The following is a 23,140-nucleotide window of genomic DNA, read 5'->3' as shown; positions in this document are numbered from 1 at the left end:
GTTTGTTTGTAAAATAGATCGTACAAATGTTGAGTCAAAATAAACATAAAACAAAACTTAATCATTTATGCTACAGCTTTCAAAGTTTACTTTTTTACTCGAAGTTTTGTTTTCTTAATGCAGCTTAAGCGTTTAGTAAACTAGGTGTAAAAACTACAAAAACTAAAAAAAAATATTTTTGGAATAAAAGCAAGAATCGCTCTTAAAAATATTCTGGATATAAAAAGTAAGTTAGCTTTTTTTTTACAAACTACAAGTTTCGCAATATTTTTTTTTAACTTTATTTAACTTACCAATTTGATCATATGGATCACTGTTATCATCATCGTCGTCTGTATGTTTATAATTTTATATATCCATATATTTTATATAATCTGTATTTTTTAAAAGCAACATGTTTTTCAAATAAAACAAGCAGACACTAAAAACACTTTTAGTTTACTTAGTATGTATGCTAGTTAAATAAACTGTTTAACTTACCACTGCTACTGGATTCGTCATCTAAATCAAAATTGTTTTATATTTTTAAGTTATATAAAAAACTAGTAATAAAAAAAAGAAAAAAGTTTCATAAACAAAAATTCAAAAAAATAAAGAAAAATTACCATCGTTCTTTTTGCCACCATCATTATCATCACCACCATCGTCTATTAAATTATTATTAATAAAATGTTTGAACTAAACTGAAATATTAAATATAGAAAATGTTATAAAAAAAAAAAAACTTTGCTTTATAACTGTGCCTTATTATTGAGAGTTGTGCTAAATAGCGTTATGTTTATTTGATTTCAAAAAAAAGTTCAGTTTTTCTTAGAACATGCTTTTTTATATTATTAATTCGTAACAGTCATTAGCGTTCATGAGTTTTTATTTTATACAGAAAACTATTTCTAACCTAAACTGTACTTGGTTTTTATTTTGTTATATATGTTTAGGTGACTTGAGTTGTAAAAAAAAACAATAACATCCGTTTTTTATCTCGGAGTGTTGGATATATCATTAAGGTTTAGTTTCTTTTTAGGAAATCAGTTATCATTAACGCGTTAATACGGTGATACCACAGTAAAACGTTATAAATCCAAACCCTAAAAAAAAAACGTCAGCTTTTTTTAACTATTCTTCTTTAAATCCTTAATTGAGTCAAAACAACTAAAGCCATCGCCTCTATACACTATTTGACACTAAGCGTGTTTTTAATTAGTCTATTAAAAAAGACCTACTAATTCGCAAAACTTTGAACCTAGGTACGATCTATGCGCTATGTTAAGAAGAGTAAGTTTTCATTACAGGCTTTCCTGTAGAGTACTGACTTGAAGTAGTTTCAGCGTATTAAAGTGACTTTAAACAAAGTTAAGTGATGTTCGATACTAATTTTATGCCGATTAAATAAAGGTTAGAAATAATTCACATCAAGTTTTGAAAATTGATACCAAAAAAAGTTGTAAGAAACGTCGGCTGAGATTTAAGCATAGGATCTAAAATTCTACTAATTGTATTAATATACACGTTCTAATGTTTATTGTTTTAACTTATTTTTGATTGATCCTTTTAAACCTTGAATCAATGGGATCTTAATACTTAGTCTAAAATAGAAAATTGAATTTTTTTAGATTTCAAATGCAGAGCTTTTGGCTCAGGTATGTAAGCTTTAAAATATTTCTAAATACTACTACGTGAAAAATTTACTGATCTTCTTGTTCTTGTTAATTTACAACAAAATAAGTACTAAAAAGTTTGATATGCTTAGTAACTTTTTTTCTATTATTGTTTTTTAACGCAAAGGATAGAAGAAAAATATCAACCGAGTATAAACATCCTTGAAGTTTAAGTACATTAAATTAGCATTACTTTGAATAAGACTCAAACCTAAATTAATGCTTTTGTACTTATCTTTTTTAAAACTAAAGCAAGCTCAAGTAAAACTTTAAAACCAGTAAACTTACCACCATCGTCGTCTCCATCGCTTTCTAACAAAAAATAAAAAAAACTTTAAAACTGTTTGAAATTTGATAGTACTTGGTTGTTTAAATAAAGTTATTTCTTTAATTTTGATAAAAAAAATATTTAACTCACTATCATCATCCAAGCTACCACCTATTTTAAAATATTTTTATTAATTCAGTAAAAAATATAATTAGTAATAAATAAAAAAACTAACTCTTACTGCTTTCATCGTCTGGCTTATCTTGGCCATCGCCTGGCTTATTGTCTGAACCTGTTTTTAAAATTGTCACTTCTTTGTTTAAAGAAGAAATTTTGTTTTCGATTTTAACAGACTCATTCGTTTTTGAGTAAAAACTACACTATTCAGAATAAAACAAGATATCAAGTTTAAAAAATATCTAGAATAAATTTCAAGTTAACTTAAAGCACGCGTAAAAATAAAACAAGTTTACCATTATTGTTGTTGCTACGAAATATATCTGGATGCACGATAATCTCTTGATTTTTTATTATGTTCACTAAAGCTACGTAATGTATACTATCTCCGCTGACATAAGCCACACAGTTTGCTTCTTTCCTGGTGTTTTATTAAAAATAAAAAACTGTTTTTCACTTTATTTGTGTATTTAATTTTAGGACTGTACTTTGACCTTGTTTTTAAATCAGTAAGGTTAAAACAGTTTTTATGGCAAGTTAAAAACTTTGTCATGAGAAGAATAAATAAAAAAGTTAATTTGAAGTGTTTAAGTAAAACATGTTTTAATTTTTGCTTATAATTTGACTAGTTTTTTTGTATAACAAACTCAAGTGAGTTTCCGACAACGTAAAAAAAGACTAATAAGTTTGTAATAATATGCTAAAACAAGTAAAAACTTATTTTTTCTTATGCGAGACATCCAATTGCTTTTGATACAAGATTGTCCATCTATTTTGATCTCTTCATTATTATTATCTCCAGTAAACTATTTAATAATTAGTATCAGTTAGCATGCTTAAGTATTTAGTTTTTAAGCTTTAGTATATTCAAAAAATATACACTATTTGTAGATTAAATGGTTTTTCTCAAGCTTTTATTTAATTTTTTGAAAGTTTTCAAATATCATTACACTAGTTTAGTAAACCATCTTTACTGATGTTTTTGTATAAAAACAACTTATAACTCTAGCTCTTTATCTTTACTTAATCTATTAAACTCTGAAAATTTGTATAATTGGTTAAAAACGACACTTACTATCCAATACGAATCAGATGATTTTCTTATATTATCAGTGATTTCACCTTCAAAAGGACCAAACTTGGTAAACGCAGGTATATTTTCATTTGCGAGTACAGCAAAATGTCTATCTGGGGTTGACACCAATCTAACTTGGTTTGGCTCGGTTATGAAAATTTTGATTTCGTGCTTAAGCTGATAGTTACAAAAGTCAAGTTTACAAAATGCTTAAGCTTTTAAAAACAAAACTATAATTTTTTCCTAACTATTTTATTTTTGTCATCAAAAAAAAAGTTGATGGAAAAACTGTTCATTAAAATACTTAACCATTGTATATTTTTACAGTGTAGTTTCTGTTTTATTTTGTATTAAACAATGTAAAACTTTTTTTTTACGTTTTTTAGTTATCTAACTTAATATATAATTTTTTTTTTATTATCTTAGTTAAAATATTATTTAAATTAATACTTAATTTAAAATTTACATCTTTTTTGTCGTTATTGGCGATCATTTGTCCTTTCATTCCCGACGAACAAAATTCGTCAACTGTAAAAAATATTATTTACTGTAAAACTACAGAATACAAAATAATGTGAAAATTATCTTAAATCTATTTCTTTACTGTAAAACTACTAAACTATCTACTTATTAACATTCAGTAATTTGTAAGCCATTCAAATTTTTTTACTCTATTGACCAGGACACATCAAAACATACAATATAAACACAATAAATTAGGTGAACAAACATTTCTTTTGAAAATCAAGCTGTTCATTTTTTCTAGCTTCCATTAGTGCGTTCCTTTGATAATCAGCTAATATTGTTTTATAAGTATCAGAGTATTGAGCTTTTAATTGCTTTTTCCAATCATTACCATACACTCCTACCATCATTTTTTCTAACTCAGCCATGGTTTTACCACAAATTCCACACTTTTCGGCTAAAAGTAAGCATATTTGCAAGTTTACTTTATGAATTTTAGTAACTTAAGGTAAAAAAATACATTGAATGAACTCCTAGAAGTCTATTTAAATAATAATTTATTTAAAAATAAATTTTGAATTTGAAAGATAAATGGTTTTACAAAACATGCCATTTTAGACACCAGATAATCAAAGATAATAAGTATACTTACTGTCGTCTTTTCCGCTTGGAATAGGAATCTGAATTGAATCTCTAGATAGGTCTGCAAATTTAAAAAATTTAACTTGTTTGTACATCGTCAATATTATAAAAACGAGCAGCTTAAATCTAGCTACAAGTTTATTTTGTATAGTGAAAACATAATTAAGTTTACTACCATAAGTAGATACTTACGGTATTTTACATTGAAATAAACAGTAAAATTTAAGCTTTTTGTTATTTTAATCAAAAGAGCCACACATGATCAAAATTTTCTTCTTTCAAATTCTTATGATGGTACGTCTCAAGTTTTTAAATTGGTAAAGATTTTTTTGCATACAAAAAAAGCAACCATCAAACTGAATTAAAATGAATTTACAAACAAATTTATCATTTTTATTATGAATTAAAATGCTGGGTATCTTTCTAAGCATGCTTTTAGCTAACGATGTCCAACGGCTCGCCAATCAGAAATTTTTGGCCGGCGATGTATTTTTTAGCTTGAAAACAAACTGTGCTAAGCAAACAAAACTGAACATTTCATAAGAAAAGTTTTCAAATGTGGTTTTTTTTATTTTTAGTAGTGCATGTTACTCGATAATTTTAATACAAGCTTGTTTTTTAAAAGTTTTTTTAATTTAATTATACATATATTTAAAATTACAGGGCTATTTTCAAAAAATTCTTGTAGTTTGTCCCTAATAAGTTTGGCCCGGGAGAGACTGTTTTGGGTGGTTCTGCCGACTAAAAATGCTTCTTACAAGCCCATTAGCTCGTTTCAAAAACAAAACAGCATCTTAATCTAAAGTAAGAGCGCGCTTGAAAGGAACAAAACAAAATTACTGATGTTTATTTTGAGGATTTTAAATTTTTATTCTAGTATAGAGCACTCTACATAAGTGTATAAAATCTTTATTATTTATGCATAGTTAAACAATACTTACACCCAGCTGCGCATCTCTCACGAATAAATCTTTTACAATCCAATATACTGGGCTTACCTGATGAAAATATTTAAAATATTTAATAACTATTACAGTTATTTAAGTTTGTACATCAATCTATGAAGTACATGTTATAAGAGTTTAGTTTTAAAATGTTTTTTTTCATAAAATCGTGTTAAAGCCACTTATTACAAAACTTAAAAAGAGTCTAATTTGTAGATGTTCTAAACTAATCTATGGATATGTGAACTAAAGTGAACTCTAAAAGTCACTCGTATTATAAAGAAAAATAAGTAAATTTTACAAACAGTTCAACGTTTTGTTACAAAATTTTAACATAAATTTAATAAATCTAAAAGTATATTTTTTAATATTTACAGTAATTTACTTCTATCAAATTTTTTTCCTTATAACTTAACATTAAAGCATATACAGTAACAAACTTTTTGTGAAATTAGTTTGATTGCCGTCATTTTTTTGCGAGTTACTTTCAGTTTTGTAGAACATTGTTTTCCTTGTAAACAATGGCTTGGTTTTAAAGCTTCTAAAGTTTCTTAAAGGTTGCGTTGATTTTTAAAGGTTTTATTTAAAAAAAGCTGTTGAAAATAAATTAGTTTTTAAGTTTGTAAAAACCGACTAAAAAATAGTAAACTCATGTTTAAAAATAGATCAACAAAAAAGTATACAATTAATATGAGGTGTATTTGTAAAAATTTCTTTTCACTAAAGTATATAATTTTTTTTTTCTAAAGAAATGTTAGTTATACGTTTTTCTATAAAAGATTATGTAAAACTAAATCTTACGAGTTTCAGAGGTATTGGAAACTTTTAGCAAATGCACAATAGTTTTTAACAGCTAAATGTAAAATAAGTATAGTTTGTTTTTAACAGAGTATAAAGTTTTAATTAACTTACCAAAAACTATAAAATCTGTAAATAGTTTCTAGTACAAGTGTCATTAAAGTAGTTCATTCATTATCAAGTTTTCAGAAGTTTAGATATAACAAAAAACTACAATCTTCTAAGTTTTTAAAACGTAATACTAAAAAATAAAGGTGTAACAACTTTAAAAAGTTAAATTTAATGCCCAAAGTTACAAATTATCATGTACTTAGTTTCTATTCATCTACACAAATGGGAAGATATAGTTGCATTAAGTTTTAAAAATATTTTAATTTAGTTTTCATTTTCATATAGAGATTATAACAGTTACAGGCTACTTTCAAAGTAGTTTTCTACTTAACTAAAAACTTAAATAAATATAATTTAACAAACACAAGTTACAAAAGTGCTTAAATACTACTCATACATAAAATGCAGAAATTTGATAATACATTTTAAAGTTGACTTATTTTATTTATTTATGATTTAATTGTTGTATAAGGTACTTTAAAGAAACTACTAAAAATTCATTTAAATTAATTTTTATGTCTTCCTTTTTTTGAGATGTAATGTTAGTTCATCAAAGTTTTAATTAAAACTTTTTTAACTTTATAAACAATTGACTTAAAACATTGTTTTTCAACTAAATACTTTTTAACTATTTACTCTAACATATAAAATACAGTTAACCTTTACTTTGTTCTTTTGTATTACCGTGATAATTCAGTTGCACAAAAATTTGAGCTGAAAAATTTAAAACTAATACAATTTACATAAGCTAGGTACAAAGCTTTATTTTAAACTGCTATCTCTGATTTACTACTAGAAACTAAGCAAAAGATTTTCAAACTTGGTTTTATGATTATTACGTCATTATACATCGAACTTATACACTGTATATTTATTTTTCTTTTAAATGCAAGTCATACCATCGTTTGTATTTTGTACAGATAAGAAAGCAATCTGTTTTGCGGTAAACAAAATTTTGTTTGTAATAAAATAAATTTTTTGTACTCAAATAAAAAAAGGCTTTAATCAAAAATCGGCAAACTGCGGCCCGCGATATACATTTCAGCAAAAAATAAAGTCTTTTAAAAGCAACAAAAACTATATTTATCTGGTTAAAACTTACAATTAAGTTTCTATTTTAAAAATAAATAACTAATTTTGCTTTGTTATTGATTATTTTACAAGCTTATTGGTTTAAAACTGTATTTTTTTATTGATTACTACAATTTTTCTAAATAACTGTGACCAGTGGATGACTTTTTTTTCTAATGAGTGCAGCCCGTGAGCAATTATCACTTAGAAAATTGGTACTTCACCAATAAAAGGCTGCAGATCCCTGCCTAAGATTAAGTTTTTAATGATAGTATATACAATCAAACATATACCAAGCAATTCTTTATTTATTCAACCATTACTAGTTTATAATCAGAATGTTGATTAAATTATAGGCTGTAAAGTTTCTAGATATGATTAAGTTTTAAAAATGTTAAAATAAAAGTATACAACTTAACCTGTACTAATCAAAAGATATTTTTTTAAGAAATTTTAAGCTGATACCGATATTTTTGATTCAATATTTTAAGTTTTTGTTAACAACGCAGCTGTTTACTGTGTAATATTTTTAAACCTCTAAGCTTTTAAAAAAAGGTTTTAGACATCTTTTTATGGTGAATTAAGCATCAGCTACATCATATACACAAACTTACTTATAACAAAAGTATATTATATAAAGCTGAATTTAATCTTTTTCGCATTATTTCGATCTACAGCTCTTTAAACAGTATAAATAAAAGGTGAGGCTTTAAAATTATTCTATAAATATGATGAAGCTTAAATGATAGATTTGTATGGCTCATATCTACATTGTTTTTTATATATTTATTGTAACATTTTTAACACAACGAAAAGTACTAACACTATTTATAATATAATTATTTAAAAAGCTATAATATTTTTTCAAACAAATTAGTAAAAAAGGTTGAAAACACGGATTGGAAATTTTAGCAGTAGACCATTTTTCTTCAATATCTGTTGTACACTTTCACAGTTCTGTTTTTGTTCTTTTCTTTATCTTCTTTCATTCTTGTTTTCTTTTCTGCTCGTGCTTTCCTGAGGGAAGCGTTGTAAACGGCCTTGTAGTACTGTGGAGTTTAATAAAATTGTAATAAAATACAAAATTTACTTTTAAAACTTTTTTTAATCCAAAGAAAAAAAAATACATTTACTTTAGATCAGCGTTTTTTTACAAGACCCCCTTTGTAGAAATTGAAAAAGCTATGGCCCCTCAAATAAGATTTTCTAAAAACTAATCTTAAATTGGCCTAAGACCTTTTTTTTTTGCTCATCATCGTCACCTTTAGAATATCTAGATTCTAAAGTAAAAAATAAGATTTTATGGCCTCCTATGACCCTTTACTACTCACACCCCTCCTCCCCACCCCCTCTTGGGTCCCTTTGCAGCTCGTGGTCCCCTAAAATTCTAAAAAGGCCCCAAGGGGGAACCGTACTCTAGATGACACTTTGAGATTGTGCACAACATTTATTTAATAATAAACGTATATAAAACAGGAAGAGCAGAGGAGAAATAAGTCCATGAACCTTTTTAGAACTAGTTAGTCACTGCATTTTTTTATCTAAATGTTTTAAAGGTCTAAATGTTGTAAATAGTAAAAGGTCAAACAATGTTAAATTATACCAATAAACATAACTTTGACGCACTAACTAATATTTTTACAATTTTACACAACTCTTTTTAAACCCTGAGTTGCGAGATTATTTATTTCTAACAAAATTACTTAAATGTATTTTAAATTAAGGCTACAAACGTACTACCGTGTTTGACAATTATGAAAAAATTAAAGACTTTCTTACGAACTTTGCTGAACCAGTCGATTTTCTGAGCTTTCAAAACTTTCAACTGAGTCTCTTCATCGATGACACTTTTGCCTTCAATTATGTCACACGACGCCGTCGTATCGGTGATTCTCGACTTTTAAAATTTCGATTTTAGAAAGATGTGGTTAAGAAAACAAACTTTTCAATAAAAGTATAAATCTTGTATGTTTTTAGACTTTTATAAAGTAAAAGTTTTGATATTAAAAAATTTTAACTTCTATAAATTTGAACTGTTTTTACAACTTTGTTATATTTATATAGAAAATATTGATTTTAATTGCTGTTTCAACTTATAAAAATTACCTTTCTTTTTAAAACATTAATCCAAATTTTACCGGCTTTGAAGAATATTCCAAGCTTTATAGTTGCATTTCTGAAAAAGAAAACGATTTTATTTAATATGATAAGTAAAACACTTTGAAGTTCTTCTATGTAAACTTTGTAAGCAAATCATTAATTACTGTTATTTTAACAGAAGTAGGTTAGTTGAAAGTATTGTGTTTAAATAAAAATCATAAACAACGCGTTTGTAAATTTATTAAACAAAAGTTTTTTTACCAATACTATACTACTTTAGTTTATAAATATTGGTAGTTTTAATTTGTAACGTTCTTGTACTAACAATTGTTCTAATCTATTCAAAACATCAACTTACGTGTATTCAGGTTTATAGTAGCCTTCAACTTTGATATTAATATCTTTATATACAAGTTTCAGCAGTTTATTTGTCCTTCTATGTCTTATTTCTTTTACGTCATACGTCATATTTGTGTATGTGTAACTGTTTTGGTTCACATGTTATTAATTATAATTTTAATGATAGTTCATAGTATTTTATGAAAACATTTAAAAGTAAATTTGAAAATAATAAAAAAACTATGAAACCTGTTAAACTAGAGGTCGACAAACTACGGCTTGTGGGCCGGATCTTACCGGCAATTTATAATAAATAAAAAAATGAATTAATTAAACGTAAATTAAAAACTTAGTTATAAATCGCATTTAAAAGTATTATATTAGTTTATTTGTGATTAAAAAATATTGTTAGGTTTATTTATTTTAACTTTGATTTCGAATTTACTTAGGTTTTTTAAATTACAAACACATTGACCAAAATACTTTTTTTTTAATTCTTCTGTTTTTCTTATGTAATTCTGAAGATATTTTTCAATAACTTTAACAAATAAGTCTAATTTTCACATGAGAAAAGTATTTCAAAAAGAATATGTAAATAATAACATAGTTCAGATTACTTGGTAAAGGGTAAGTCCAGTTTGTAGGGATTGGGTAAATCAGATTTCCTGATGAATGAAGGGTCGTTCCCATGAACTGTATACTCCTTTCTAACTGTGGCTGTTTATATTTATTCAAAACTTATTTTATGTAAATTTTTTTATCATTTCTTATTGTTTCAATTAATTACTAAAAGAATAAGAAATGACAATAAAATTTAATTGTTGCTAAATTATGTTTAGTCTAAAATTCTATTAAAAATAACGATGAAACTTCTACTTGTAAACAGACATAACTAACTTAAAAGCTAAAAACTAATTTTTAATTTAATGTTTTTTTGCTAGTTATTTAAGTTTGTTTTAGTTAGTAAAACACTTTATGTGGCTATAAAGTTATAAAACACTTTATTATTTGAGTAGACTATACTTAACAGGACTTTTAAAACAAAGTTAAGTTTGATTTAATCAAAACAATATTTCGTTGTACAATATAAAAAATTTATAAGTACTTAACTACCATTTTTGAAAAAACAGACTATAAGACTAAGCTTTTTTTCATTTTATGTACTTTATTGTTGGAAAATACTGTAGAAAAAATAGTTATAACTACATTTAAATCAACATTTAATGAGTTTATTTTTGTTTAGCAAAATTATTTTTGAATTTACAAACTAACATCCTTTTTTATATTTTCTTCCCTTTTTACCTTCGCATAGTAAAACTTGAAGAACAATAAAAAATATAAACAAGTTTCCGATTACTTTCAGCATTTTAGCAATTTCAACTGATCTCAAAACTACATATTGCACAGTATTTATAAAATGCTGTAATTTTACTTATTTTTTTGAAGATTAAATGTTAACAAAACTCAATAGTAACTTTAGCTTAGTATAAATTTTTGTACACTTAAAACAACAAATTTAAATTTTAGTATAAGTAGTCTTTAATTAAAATAATTCTAATAAAATACTGATTTAATATTTTTGTATTATTGCATTTATGCAACAATAAAACATATTAAAATAAGCTTTATATAATAAAAGTTTATTTTATAAGCTTTTTCTAATATTACTCATTATTGATTAATTTTGATTAGCATTACTCAAAAATAAATAGGCACTGTAGTTAAGATTTTATTTAAGTTTTGTAGAACGATTCAACTTAATTTCATATATTAGCTATTTATAGGTAAAAATGTACATTGTAATTAAATTAGCAGAATTTTTACTCAACTAACTTTTAGGAACGCATGTTATTTTGCTAATACACTCACTAAACGTTGCTTTATATAAGGGGTGGACAATGTAAGGCTTTGAAACTTAAACTAGTTGTTATGAGATTTGAAAAAAAGAGCAAAAAAAGTTCTCAGGTACAAGTTACGGGAAACTTGAAACTTAAACTAGTTATGGCAAAAAAAGGTCACATAGAGTCAGTGTTTTGTCAAAATGAATTGTATACTTGAGTAATTTTCGTAAATTAAGTGAAAATGAAATGCTCCGGCTCGCCAAGGACTAAATTTTTCCGTATCTGGACTGCCGACTAAAAACGCTGCCCACTTTAATACAAAATTTGAATTTTTTTTTTGTTTAAATTGAAATTTTGCAAATAAGAAAACTTATTCGATTCACAGGTTAAAGCAAACGTAAAACGTAGGTAAAGTGTTATTTGCTTATTTTTGGTAAAGTATTGTTGAAGGTAGTTTATCAAATTCTGTTGTACATAAAGTTTGTGAATACATAAAACGCACTGAAACATATTTTCTATTAAAATTAAATGAGTAGTATAGATATAATTTTATGCTGCCTGAATTCTACTAATTGAGTTATAAAGAATATGTGCTTTGAAATATCGTTTAATAATGTTTTATATTTCAAACAGTTGAAATTATTTACATAATATTAATAATTAAGTTTAGAAAAAATCAAGTTTAAACTTAACTAATATAATTAAACAGAATGCTAAGCTAACAATTTGAACTTTTGATTTTTTGAAGTATGTTGAAATTTTTTAACATAAAACTTGTAGAGAAAAGTTTTAAAATTATATACTTTTGACTTGGTGTTTAAAAATGGTTTTCTATAATTTTCATTCATGATAACTACTCTTATAAATAGAAATAAAAGTATTATTTGAATTACAATATTGTTACAAACAAAAAGCCTAATTGACCATTTGTACAAACAGAGACTTAATAAAGCTCTCACAAACTATTTCAAGTAAATTTTATTGCTTTGGAGACAATTTAAAAGGATATTAAAGTATACCACAGTTTCCCAAAGTGGGCCATGATAGAAATATAGGGGACCATGAGATCTTACACTAGATACTCTGGACTTGATGATGAAGAGCAAAAAAAGGTCTTAAGTGCTTTTAATGGTAGTATTTGAGTAATCTTACAGGAGGCGGACAATGTTTTTTTTTTGTTTTTTTAAATTAAAATAAATTATTAAAAAGGGGCCTTTTAAAAAAAAGTTTGGGAAACCCTGGAAAATACTCATACTCAATAACAACTATTAAGCACAATTTATTTTTAAACTCTCTACAGTATACTACAGTAAAGTATTAAACAAAAAACTCTGTGCACAATAGATTGTTAAGTAAAACCTGTTTTTTACCGTAAAACTATTGCTTTTTAGTTGAACTTGTTATAACAGAAATCGTTTGAAAAAATTGTAAAGTAAGCTTTTTGAAACAAAGATTGTTTTCTTTTACTACTTACACTAACCAGCAAAAATACTTGCATAGGTACAACTTTAAAAGACACAAGCTTTAAATATATAAGTAGCATATAAAAAACTACTTACACTATAAACAGGTGTAAAAAATGAACATTTATAAATTTTAGAATTATATAAGCTTAAATAAAGTTTAAAACTGATATTATAAAACAAAAAAAGTATCAACTCATAGTATCAAAGAAAGTATATGGAATCGAAGTTTCATCAGTAAATCATTTTTCTTCTTTAGTTTTATTCTGTATCTTTAATTTCTGTTTTCTTCTTTCGCTTTTCCGAGGGCTGCATTGTAGATTTCCTCGTAGTACTGTTAATTATTTACATTATAATATTCTTAAAACTTTCAAAAAAAATTTTTGTAAATAGATGCCTTTTATAACGATATTGCATGGCATAAAAATCTCTTATAACTATAGTTGTGCATAACAGAAAATTTATCAAGTATAGAGATAAAAGTTAAAACAATTTTGTTCAGTAACTTATTTCTTTTAAATACAAAACAATAAAACTTTTAACCTTATCAAACTTTTTCAGACTTTTTTCGACGTATACTTCATATTGAAAAATATTGTGCAGAAAAAAAACTCTATATTGTGCTCGTAATTCTCTAATAATAAAATATCATAGTTCTCTAATATTAAAAAGTTTAAAAATTGTAGAAACGAAAATTCTAACAGTTTTTTATTTTATATAGATTAACTTTTTTTAGTTAAGATTAATCATCACGTTACTAGCTTTGAAGACAATTCCAAACCTTAGTGTTGTAATTCTGATTAAAGAAAAAATTGAGTTATAACTATTTTACAGTTCTGTATTAGGTGAACTTTAAAAGTTTTACTGCTTTGCCTAAATAGAACTAGGCTAGTTTACAGTATCTTGCTTAAATTAAGTTTGTATCAAGTAAAAATTGTTTTAAAAAACTTTTTGGTCAAATTAGTACTTTATGGGTTATAAAAAACAAATAAATAGTATTGGTATAAAACAGATAAATTCTTTTTATTTCGTTATTTTAGGTTACAGTTAATTTCAACAGCTTATTTTAAAAAAACTTACTATTGAAAACAAAAAACCACCTAAAATCACATTCACTCTCAAGAACTTTGAATGCTTTAAAACTTTTTCCGAAAAATGATTGCACAGTTTTTTTTTATTTTATGTGATATATAAGGTCATATAGTTTATTGAACGACAAAAAAAAAGACGCTTAAAGTGTTTGGTTCTAGACCTTGTGCACAAAAAACCTTTCGGTTATCGAATTGTACACCATTTGAATATTTTATAACGTCTTGTCCAGGACAAAACTTAGAAAGTCTGTAAACACTGTATACTTTTAGAAAGTCTTATTTAAGCATAAATATATGTTATAAACTTTCAACACTAAGATTTTATTCTTTATATCTACAAGTTTCAGCAATTTAATTGTCCTTCTATGTCTTATTTCTTTTACATCATAAGACTCATATTTTTGTAAGTATAACTATTTTTCATGTTGTTAAATTGTCAACATAAAAAAATTTTTTACCACTTACACAAAGCAGTTTTGAAAATAGTAAGCTTTTAAAATTTTGTTGGCTTTACACCTAGATTGATAAAACTAATTTTTAAATTCGCTGTTAGCTTAATTGCAAGTAGGTAATGTTTTGATTTTATTTTTACTTCACTCTTACTTTAGGCAAAAATTTCACAACAACTGTTTAAATTTACAACATTAAGCTCCGGCATTGAAATTGTTTGTTTATTCTTTAACTACTAAACATTGCTTGTTATAAAATTCTTTGAATAAAAATACAATTAAGACATGTAGATAAATAAATTTAAGTTACTTAGTGAAAGGTAAGTTCCGTTTATTAAGACTGTTAAGTTCATTATTAATCTTATTTTCTTATGAAATCCGGATCAAATCCTTGTACAGATTACTCTATTCTTATTGATGCTGAAAACATTTATTCGTTGATAAAATAAACTACTAAACTTTTATTTTAACATTCAATGAAAGTGTTTGAAACTTTTGTAATCAAACCTTAAAATCTGATTATGATTGTCGTGTAAAACTATAACTTAGTAATTCTTTATTTTTAAATAACTATTACAAATTAAAAAAGAGTAATCAATGATAATGAAAATAAAAGGAAAGTCTTTTAACTAACTGTTGTATTTTATCTTATATGAGTTTTTTATGTTATATAAACTGACTTCCTTGTTTATACTTTTTCCTTCACAAGCAGTTGCAGAAAAAAAAATAAAAACAATAAACAGTTTTACTATAGCTTGTTGCATTTTAACAATTTTGATCTGATTTCAAAATTAACTTTGCACAGCATTTATAAATATTCAATATAATTTCATTTGTCTAAAGGATTATATTGTGTTCATTTGACAGTAGACTTGATTAAACTTAATATGTTAACACTAAAATATAACACTAATTAACGGTTTAAAATAAATATTTGTTATCAATTAATTTAAACAGTACCAAGTATATACAACTAATAGTTTTAAACTACTTATAATAAAAGGTTGGTTTTTACCCATTGCTCATAAACTGTTTTTAGTTTTTTAGATTTAAATGATTAAATCTAATAAGTGATAATCAATAGTTTTAAACTAGTCTTTAGTATAAGTACTTTAAATTACAAAATACGTATCAATCAAGAAAAAATAGTGTATAGAATAGTTAATAAATACTATGAGCAGTTTTATTTTCATTTTACTTGTTCGTTTATTAGTTCTCATGCTTTTAAATTTTTTAAGATGATGTGATTTTGTAGCTGTTAAAGTAAAAAACTAAACAAGACCATATCAGTTTATCTGAAACAGAAGCTTTACCTTTATTGTAATTTTATTGATGTTATAAACGTTTTTGTTTTATTTAAAAACTCAAAAGCTTGAAAAAGTTAAAATAGTTTTCAAAATTATTAAAATGTTCTCATCTTAAATATTGACTCATTTTTTTTTAGATAGGGTTTTTATTTATGAAGAAAATAAAATAGCTTATCTAAATAAGTAAAACTTAACATTTCAATGTTTTGGTTGAAGTTTGTGTAAAAACTGTATAATGCTGCAAAAAAATAATACTTATAAAGATCTTCCTACATAGCTATGAGATATTACTCATTTGAGAATGTATTTTTGTATACTTAATATTTCTGACAACAGATATTTCATGTTATTCTACCTAACAAAAATCAATTTTAAAAAACAACCTATCATAAAACTGTGAAATTATTATTCAAACATAATAATAAGGTTGCCACCGGTTTTTAAAAAATTCTTCCGGGTTTTTGAAAGTACATAGTTTTGGGTCTATTTTTAGTTATAATTTAAGTCTAAAAACTGTTTAGTAGTATAAAAAAATTGAAAAGATACTGTAAAGCTACTTTAAATGTTTTTTTTATAAGATTATTTTTATTTATATGATAGATTGTTTAAAATTCCAGGGTGTCTGTGATTTTTGTTTAGAATTCCAGGTTTTATTTTCTCAAAAAAAATTAAATTCAAGGTTTAGTGACCACCCTGTAGTTAAAATAATTACTTTTTGCTATTTAAAAATTAAACAAATCCTTCATACAATGACTAAAACAGTTGAGAAATTAAATATAAGTCTATAATTTATTCATGTGGTGTACGACTCGACAACCGAAAGGTTCCTTTGTACACCAGGTTCTTAAAACAAATATTTTGAGTGCTTTTTTTATCGCTTAATAAACAATAATATACACTTTTTTTAACAATAAAAGTGTTATTGATTAATTGTAACTAGTATCATGACTTAATAAATTAAAGTTTGCAATGATAGTGCAAAAAAAATTTACAAAACAATTATTCTTAACTCCATGGTATATCTATTTTTAAAAGTAAATCAGGGGTTGGTAGCTTACAAAAGGGTCAGGTTCACTGAAAAAAGCTTTTTTTGACCACAATAAAAAGTTTTTGCGGGCCATGTTATCATTGAAAAGTTTTACTCCTATAACTAAATAAATTGTGTATAAGATTATTATGCATCAATAAAATATTCAGCACGGTTTATTAGTATTAAAATACCAGTAATTCTTGTTTTGAATAAGCTCGAACTTGTCTTACTTATTTTTGCAGCAAAACTAGCCACATGTTAAAAATGTTTCTTCCGAAGGTCACAGGCCGCTGAACTTGCATTATACCAAACCTGGACTTTAGATTTTTATTTGTTAACTTCAACATAATATTTTGTTTAATTTAAAAACAGCATACTAATTTTATTTCATCATAAATGACATTTACAAACGACTTTAAATAAAAGAAAAATTAAAAACATTTTATAACATATTTTATAATCATTCCGAATTTCTAATCAGCTCAGTCTTAATTTGTGAATACTACAATTCATTACATAAATTTTTATTTTCTATACACATCTTCAAATACAATGTAGCTAATTTAGCTATTATTGTCATAACTAAGCTTAGTAAGTACTGACTAAAATCATTTTTATTACTTACTTAATTTACTATTTATTTATTTTATACGTATTCATTCTGTAAAAGAAAAGCTTAAGCTAGTGTACCGGCAGCTTTAAGAAACACTATATTAAGTAATTGATTGTATTTAAAATGTAAGCAATATGCATTTACATATTTAATCTTGTTTTTTTGAGGTTGTTACTTAACTTTCTCGTAATTTATTTAACTAAGTTGTTGTAGATTTGTTTATTCTTGGCAGTCCGGTATTTGAACATATGAAAATAGTTATTAAACTAAATAAAAATAACTCGACAAATATACATTATTATATTTTATTGTGAATAGAAAAAAAATCAAGTATATGAAAATATCAACTGATGTAGTTGCAATTCACTCATCCTCCTGGCTTGGACCACTTCTCCAAATCCACACAGAAACAGGATTGTCTCACCCTCCTGGCAACTCGCCCTCCTGGCTCGGACGATCCTTGCAGTGTATCTGTTGAATTATGTTGATATTACAAACTAGAAAACAATATTTTGATTTTATTACGATTAAATTTGTGTACTTGTGTTTATTTGCAAACGATAGAAACATGTATTTATTAGTTAACTCAGATGCATGCAGACTTTTCTCAGTTTATGCTTACAAGATGTCCATTCGAAAGTATTATACAAAATTCTTTTGAGCAAAATTTTTTTAAAGAGTTTATTAGAAACACTTTTGCTTAAATGCACTATACTTGTATAAACATACAAATACTATATAACATACTTTTATCCTTTTACCCAAAAACCCAATGATCAATTTTACATTGGTAAAACGATAAAATGTAATAATTAAGAACCAACCGAGTTGATTGTTCAAGTTTGCTTAACAGAGAGAACATTGTAGGAAGCCATGTTTTCCTACCATCTGCATATGTACAGGAAATCATCATCAGTGGAAGATCTCGTTATCCATGATCTCTCCAAACTTCTCCACCAGCTCCAGTGATGACGCTCCGTTCACCTTTTGATGATCTGCTTTTGAATGATCTTGCATGAAGAATTAACACAGCAGTTCCTCTTTCATGCAAGATTATTTTCTTTTGATGACATCTGCTGCTGTTGCTGATCGCAGTTTCCTGTTTATGTTTATAATTACTTATGATACTTCAAAATTTAATGTTCATGATAGTTTTATTACTTCGATAGAAAATATTCGCTCATTTTCAACATAGAAACTGTTAACTATAATTCAGAAATTGTGTAGATTTTTGTCACATTTAGTTTTTATTTATGTTTATACAAATAAAGTAAACACTAAACAAATTGCAGCATGAAAATACTAGAAATACTAATTGGATACAAAGTTATGTATTTTAATCAGCGCAAATTGATTATAAATATATATTCAAAAAAACATACTTTTAACATCGAACCGGTCAATATTTTAAGACAAAATAAAAGAATTTTAAATTATTCGTTTAATAAATGCAACTAACCAAGTTGGTTGGTGGAATGATATTAAACTGGAAGCATAACGAAGCAACTCTTTCCTACATTTATGACCAGGAACACATCTTTTTCGGAGATCTGATTCCCGTGAAGTGCCAATGAACTGCATCACGGCCCTTCACCTTCGTCCTGGTCTGCTCATTCACATTGAAATGTTCTTGAAACTTCGGATGATTTCCATCAGGCTACTCATCTTCAATCCTTCAGAGATTTTTCCACTTCTTCTGATGTTCTTCTTGATCGCGATATCCTGTTAAAAAAATATTGACTTAAAAATCTTTTAAGCTTGTTTTACAGCATCTCTAAAAAGAACAAATATTTACACAATCACTAACAACTTGCTCAGAATAAAAGCTTTGTTGCGGCGAGTCTCTGAGTTTCATCAAACTTATCTCAAAACCTTCGAAACATTATCTGAAACCATTTCGGGTCTATCAAGCTCTCCGCTGACTTCCTTAAGCTTTAATGTGACGTCATACCGTTTTGCTTGCTTTGATGACGTCACTCGGTCTCTTTCCACTGTTGTTGGTGTTGGATGCAGTTTTTTTGCTGTAGAATTTTAATCAATTAACCACTCAAATTTTTCTCAAGGTTTGCTATAACTTTTATGAACTATAAATACCTATTTATACGATTATTAAAAATTTTCGATAAGTTTATAGCTCCAATAGAAATGTAGCACTATAGTTAATTACAATGCCTAATTTTTTTTCCATTATAACATGATTTTGTACATTATTTCGTGTTACAGTAAAATAATTTCAAACGGGTTGATTTTAAAATAATACTAAAAGTTGATAAATTATTGATTACAAACTTATTTTTTAAATATTTTACTTCACTTTCAATATTTAATAACCAATGTTATATTTCTGATTTTTTAAGGAAAACAACCAACTTACATGTGCTTGATCCGCTGTTAAGAGACAAGTCTTTTGACGCCACAGACTTCTGGCACGTTATCACAAACTTGCTGTTCTCCGGAGTTCTGAGGAAACTTCCGTCGGTGTCTCCTCTCCCACAGGCCATTGAGGATCAGCTCCTTGAGCAAGTTGCTGCATCTTCATTCAGTATAGATTTGATCTTCGAAATACTGAACTTTCTGTGGAAGAGTTCTGAAATTCCCTTGTTTGAAACTAGATCTTGAAATTCAAGGGTGACGAATCAAATAATGGTGCAGTTATAAGAGTTTTTTTTTTGTTTTCAAAGTTGTTTCATAAAAACTTAAAGAATTCAACTCGAAGTTAAAATGTTCAAATACTGCATCATTCAAATCAAAAAATATGTACAATATTTAAAAAAAATCAAAAAGTTTGATGAAACTTTCATGGTTATGAAAGTTTTTTGCAATCCAAGGACTAGGTTTGTAATAAAAACACGGAGAAATAAAAACACATAATTAATTATATTTACAAATATACAGTTATTTGCCTTAATTTCAAAAGAACGCTCAATTTACTGGGATGTAAAGAACTTATTTTAATAGATTTACATTTATACAATTTCTCACGATTATCATCTTGATAACAATTAATAAAATAAACAAAAACACAATAAAAACTCAATATAAGTAAACAAAATTAATATGCATTCACTACAAGTACATTAAATTCAGGATAAAATAAAATAGTAAAAACTAAGATAAACACAATATTTACAACAAAGAGAGAACTGATTTTTCTACTCTTTTATGGTGGGCTGTTACTTTTTCTAGACGTAAATAATAAAACAAAGTTATTTACAAATTTACACACAAATTACAAATATACTGAAAATCCCCTTTATAAAAGCTGTTAATAATGTGATAAATATGTTTTTAATTTCTAATTGAATACCCGTTGAATTAAAAAGATAGTAATTTTAAAATAATACTTTGATAGGATACTACATTTCTAAATTTTAGTTTCCAAACGTTTTGTAAATTTAAAATAATTTAATTATTCAAATAGATATTTTCAGTGTAAATTCAACAAAACTTAAACTCTAGGTGGTTTTAAACTTAAGTTCAGCATGTAAATAATTTATATTTTTTCAAAACTTTCGCGGTTTCAAAAGCATTTATGCGCAGAAAAACACGTTTTTTATGAGAAAATAAAATATGTACAAATATTACAAAAGAGCCAATATCTATAAGCGGACAAGTAGGTTTAGAGAAGTCATAAGAAAACAAGAAAAAAAAAAACAAAGAGATGGTTTTTTTTTTCTTCTACAAAATACAAAAATATATATGAACAATACAAAAATATCTGTACAAATTTACAAATAGAACAAACTTCTTGTGAACCAATAAGCGAACAAAAAGTTCTTTACAAAAAAAAATTATCAAATACAAAGAAAAATAAACAAAGAATAGATGTTTCTTTCTTCTCTTTTTATGGTTATTTGTATCACGATATTAAATGAAAACAAAACTTTCTGTACAAATATACAACAACGTTATGAAAAATACTGATTCTTCAGTTTTATTGTACATACAAATTAAGTTTTATAACATATATATCCAAGTTTGTGTTTTGAAATACTTGATAAATCGTTTGCCATTCTTTGCAGGAAATTATATAAAACGCAGTTATAATAATTTGGTCTTTTGTTTTTAGAATATTGTAAGGGAATAATCAACATTTTTCAAAAAAAATAATCATTTATAATATATACAATTTAGTATAAATCATTAAAATAGGGGATCTATAAACCTTGTACAGAAAGAACTTCACATACTTATCAGCATTCAAAAAACAAGACAACAAAATTAAATTCAACTATAATAGAAACAAAATACTGTACATTAAAAAGATGGATTTTTTAAAATCTCATCTTTTCAGTCGAATTTTGTATACGTGTTTCACAAAAAATTCTGTACAAAATTTTTAATAACATAAAAATTTATTCTCAACAGATATTTTATTCTAAAATATCAAAGGTACAATTGCTTAGCGCTTTGAAATAATATTAGGTTCAACTAAAATATTTACATTTTTGCAGACATGCGCCCTTATTACAACATCTCAACAAAAAATACACAAAATGTACAATTTAAATGGGTCTGCTTCCAGATATGAAGCAGATTTAAACCCAAAATTCAAACATTTTCCAAAAGTGCGACAAATGAAATCTTTAAAAAATAAACAAAATAATTAAGGTACAATTAAAATGGGTCTGCTTTCGAATATGAAGCAGATTTAAACCCACAATTCAAACATTTTCCAAAAGTGCTCCAAATAAAAATCTTTACAAAAAGATTATAAATTAATTATAAAAAAAATAAATACAATTCATTGTGTGCGCAAGGGATGTCGCGCAGACAGACTAATGACATAAGTCGAGCGAAATATAACAACAATCAATATAAAGAATTTAACATTGTAAAATATTTTCGAGGGATTACCAACTAGTACATTCAAGTAAAACAACACAAAAAAATATCAATAATATTTACAAAATTTTTTTAGGGAATTATAACCCTGTGTTTTTAAAAGTGATATGCTCATTTTTAGCAAAAAATTAAAATCTCAGCACAACAACAAATAATATAAATAACTACAAACATCACCATATTAAAATATTGAAACACACTTTTATGTACAACGACAGAATTTTGCAGGGACTGAGAACCCGTTTATTAACCATGACAACTTGACTAACAATAAAAATATTAACATTTCATAATAAGCAAAAAATATATGAAACAACAAAAACATTTATGTACAAATATACAATTTTGTAAGGCAAAGGACTCATTTTACATACCAATATTAAAAAAAAACAATATTAAAAAATACAATATATACAAAACACCGTTAGCCTTATGATGAAATGTTGCTAGGTAATTGGTTTAAAAAGGGTGCCCGAAAGTTTGGTGATGGGAGAAAATAAAATTTTTATGAAACTGTTTTTTCTAAATTATTGTTTAACTTTTGATTTAGCTTTATATAACTCCATATTCTTTTTAAATGAACCTTTTAATATCAGTGTTTTGGTTAACTTAAAGTGGACAGCTTTAAACATAATTACCTAGCAACAATAACATCAAAGTTTCCCAGGACACGCTGCGAGGAAGCCGGTGTTATAAAATTTAAATCTCTGCTGCAACTAAACATGACAATTATAAAAATATTAATATATGCCAATTGCAAACTTTATTAGGAGTAAGTGATTTAAGTAAAAAAATCGTTTTAGTTAACTTGTTAGGAATTTTAGTGTCAGCTTCAACAGTTGCAACGAAGATTTAA

At 25.8% G+C, this 23,140-nt stretch overlaps 1 long non-coding RNA gene across 1 annotated transcript; it reads right to left on the bottom strand.

Annotated features, from left to right (window-relative positions):
- Window positions 1–17,730: 17,730 nt before the first annotated feature.
- LOC145843938 (uncharacterized) lies at window positions 17,731–23,140 on the bottom strand. Its single transcript, XR_014370262.1, has 5 exons — window positions 19,814–23,140; window positions 19,247–19,460; window positions 18,899–19,161; window positions 18,264–18,538; window positions 17,731–17,910 (listed from the first exon to the last, which is right to left on the bottom strand). It is a non-coding gene; the product is annotated as an uncharacterized LOC145843938 (long non-coding RNA).

The sequence above is a fragment of the Thalia democratica genome, chromosome 9, assembly GCF_965202585.1.
Source record: "Thalia democratica chromosome 9, ktThaDemo2.hap1.1, whole genome shotgun sequence".
In the NCBI taxonomy this organism is placed as follows: domain Eukaryota; kingdom Metazoa; phylum Chordata; class Thaliacea; order Salpida; family Salpidae; genus Thalia; species Thalia democratica.
This window is presented reverse-complemented; position numbering and strand designations above follow the sequence as displayed.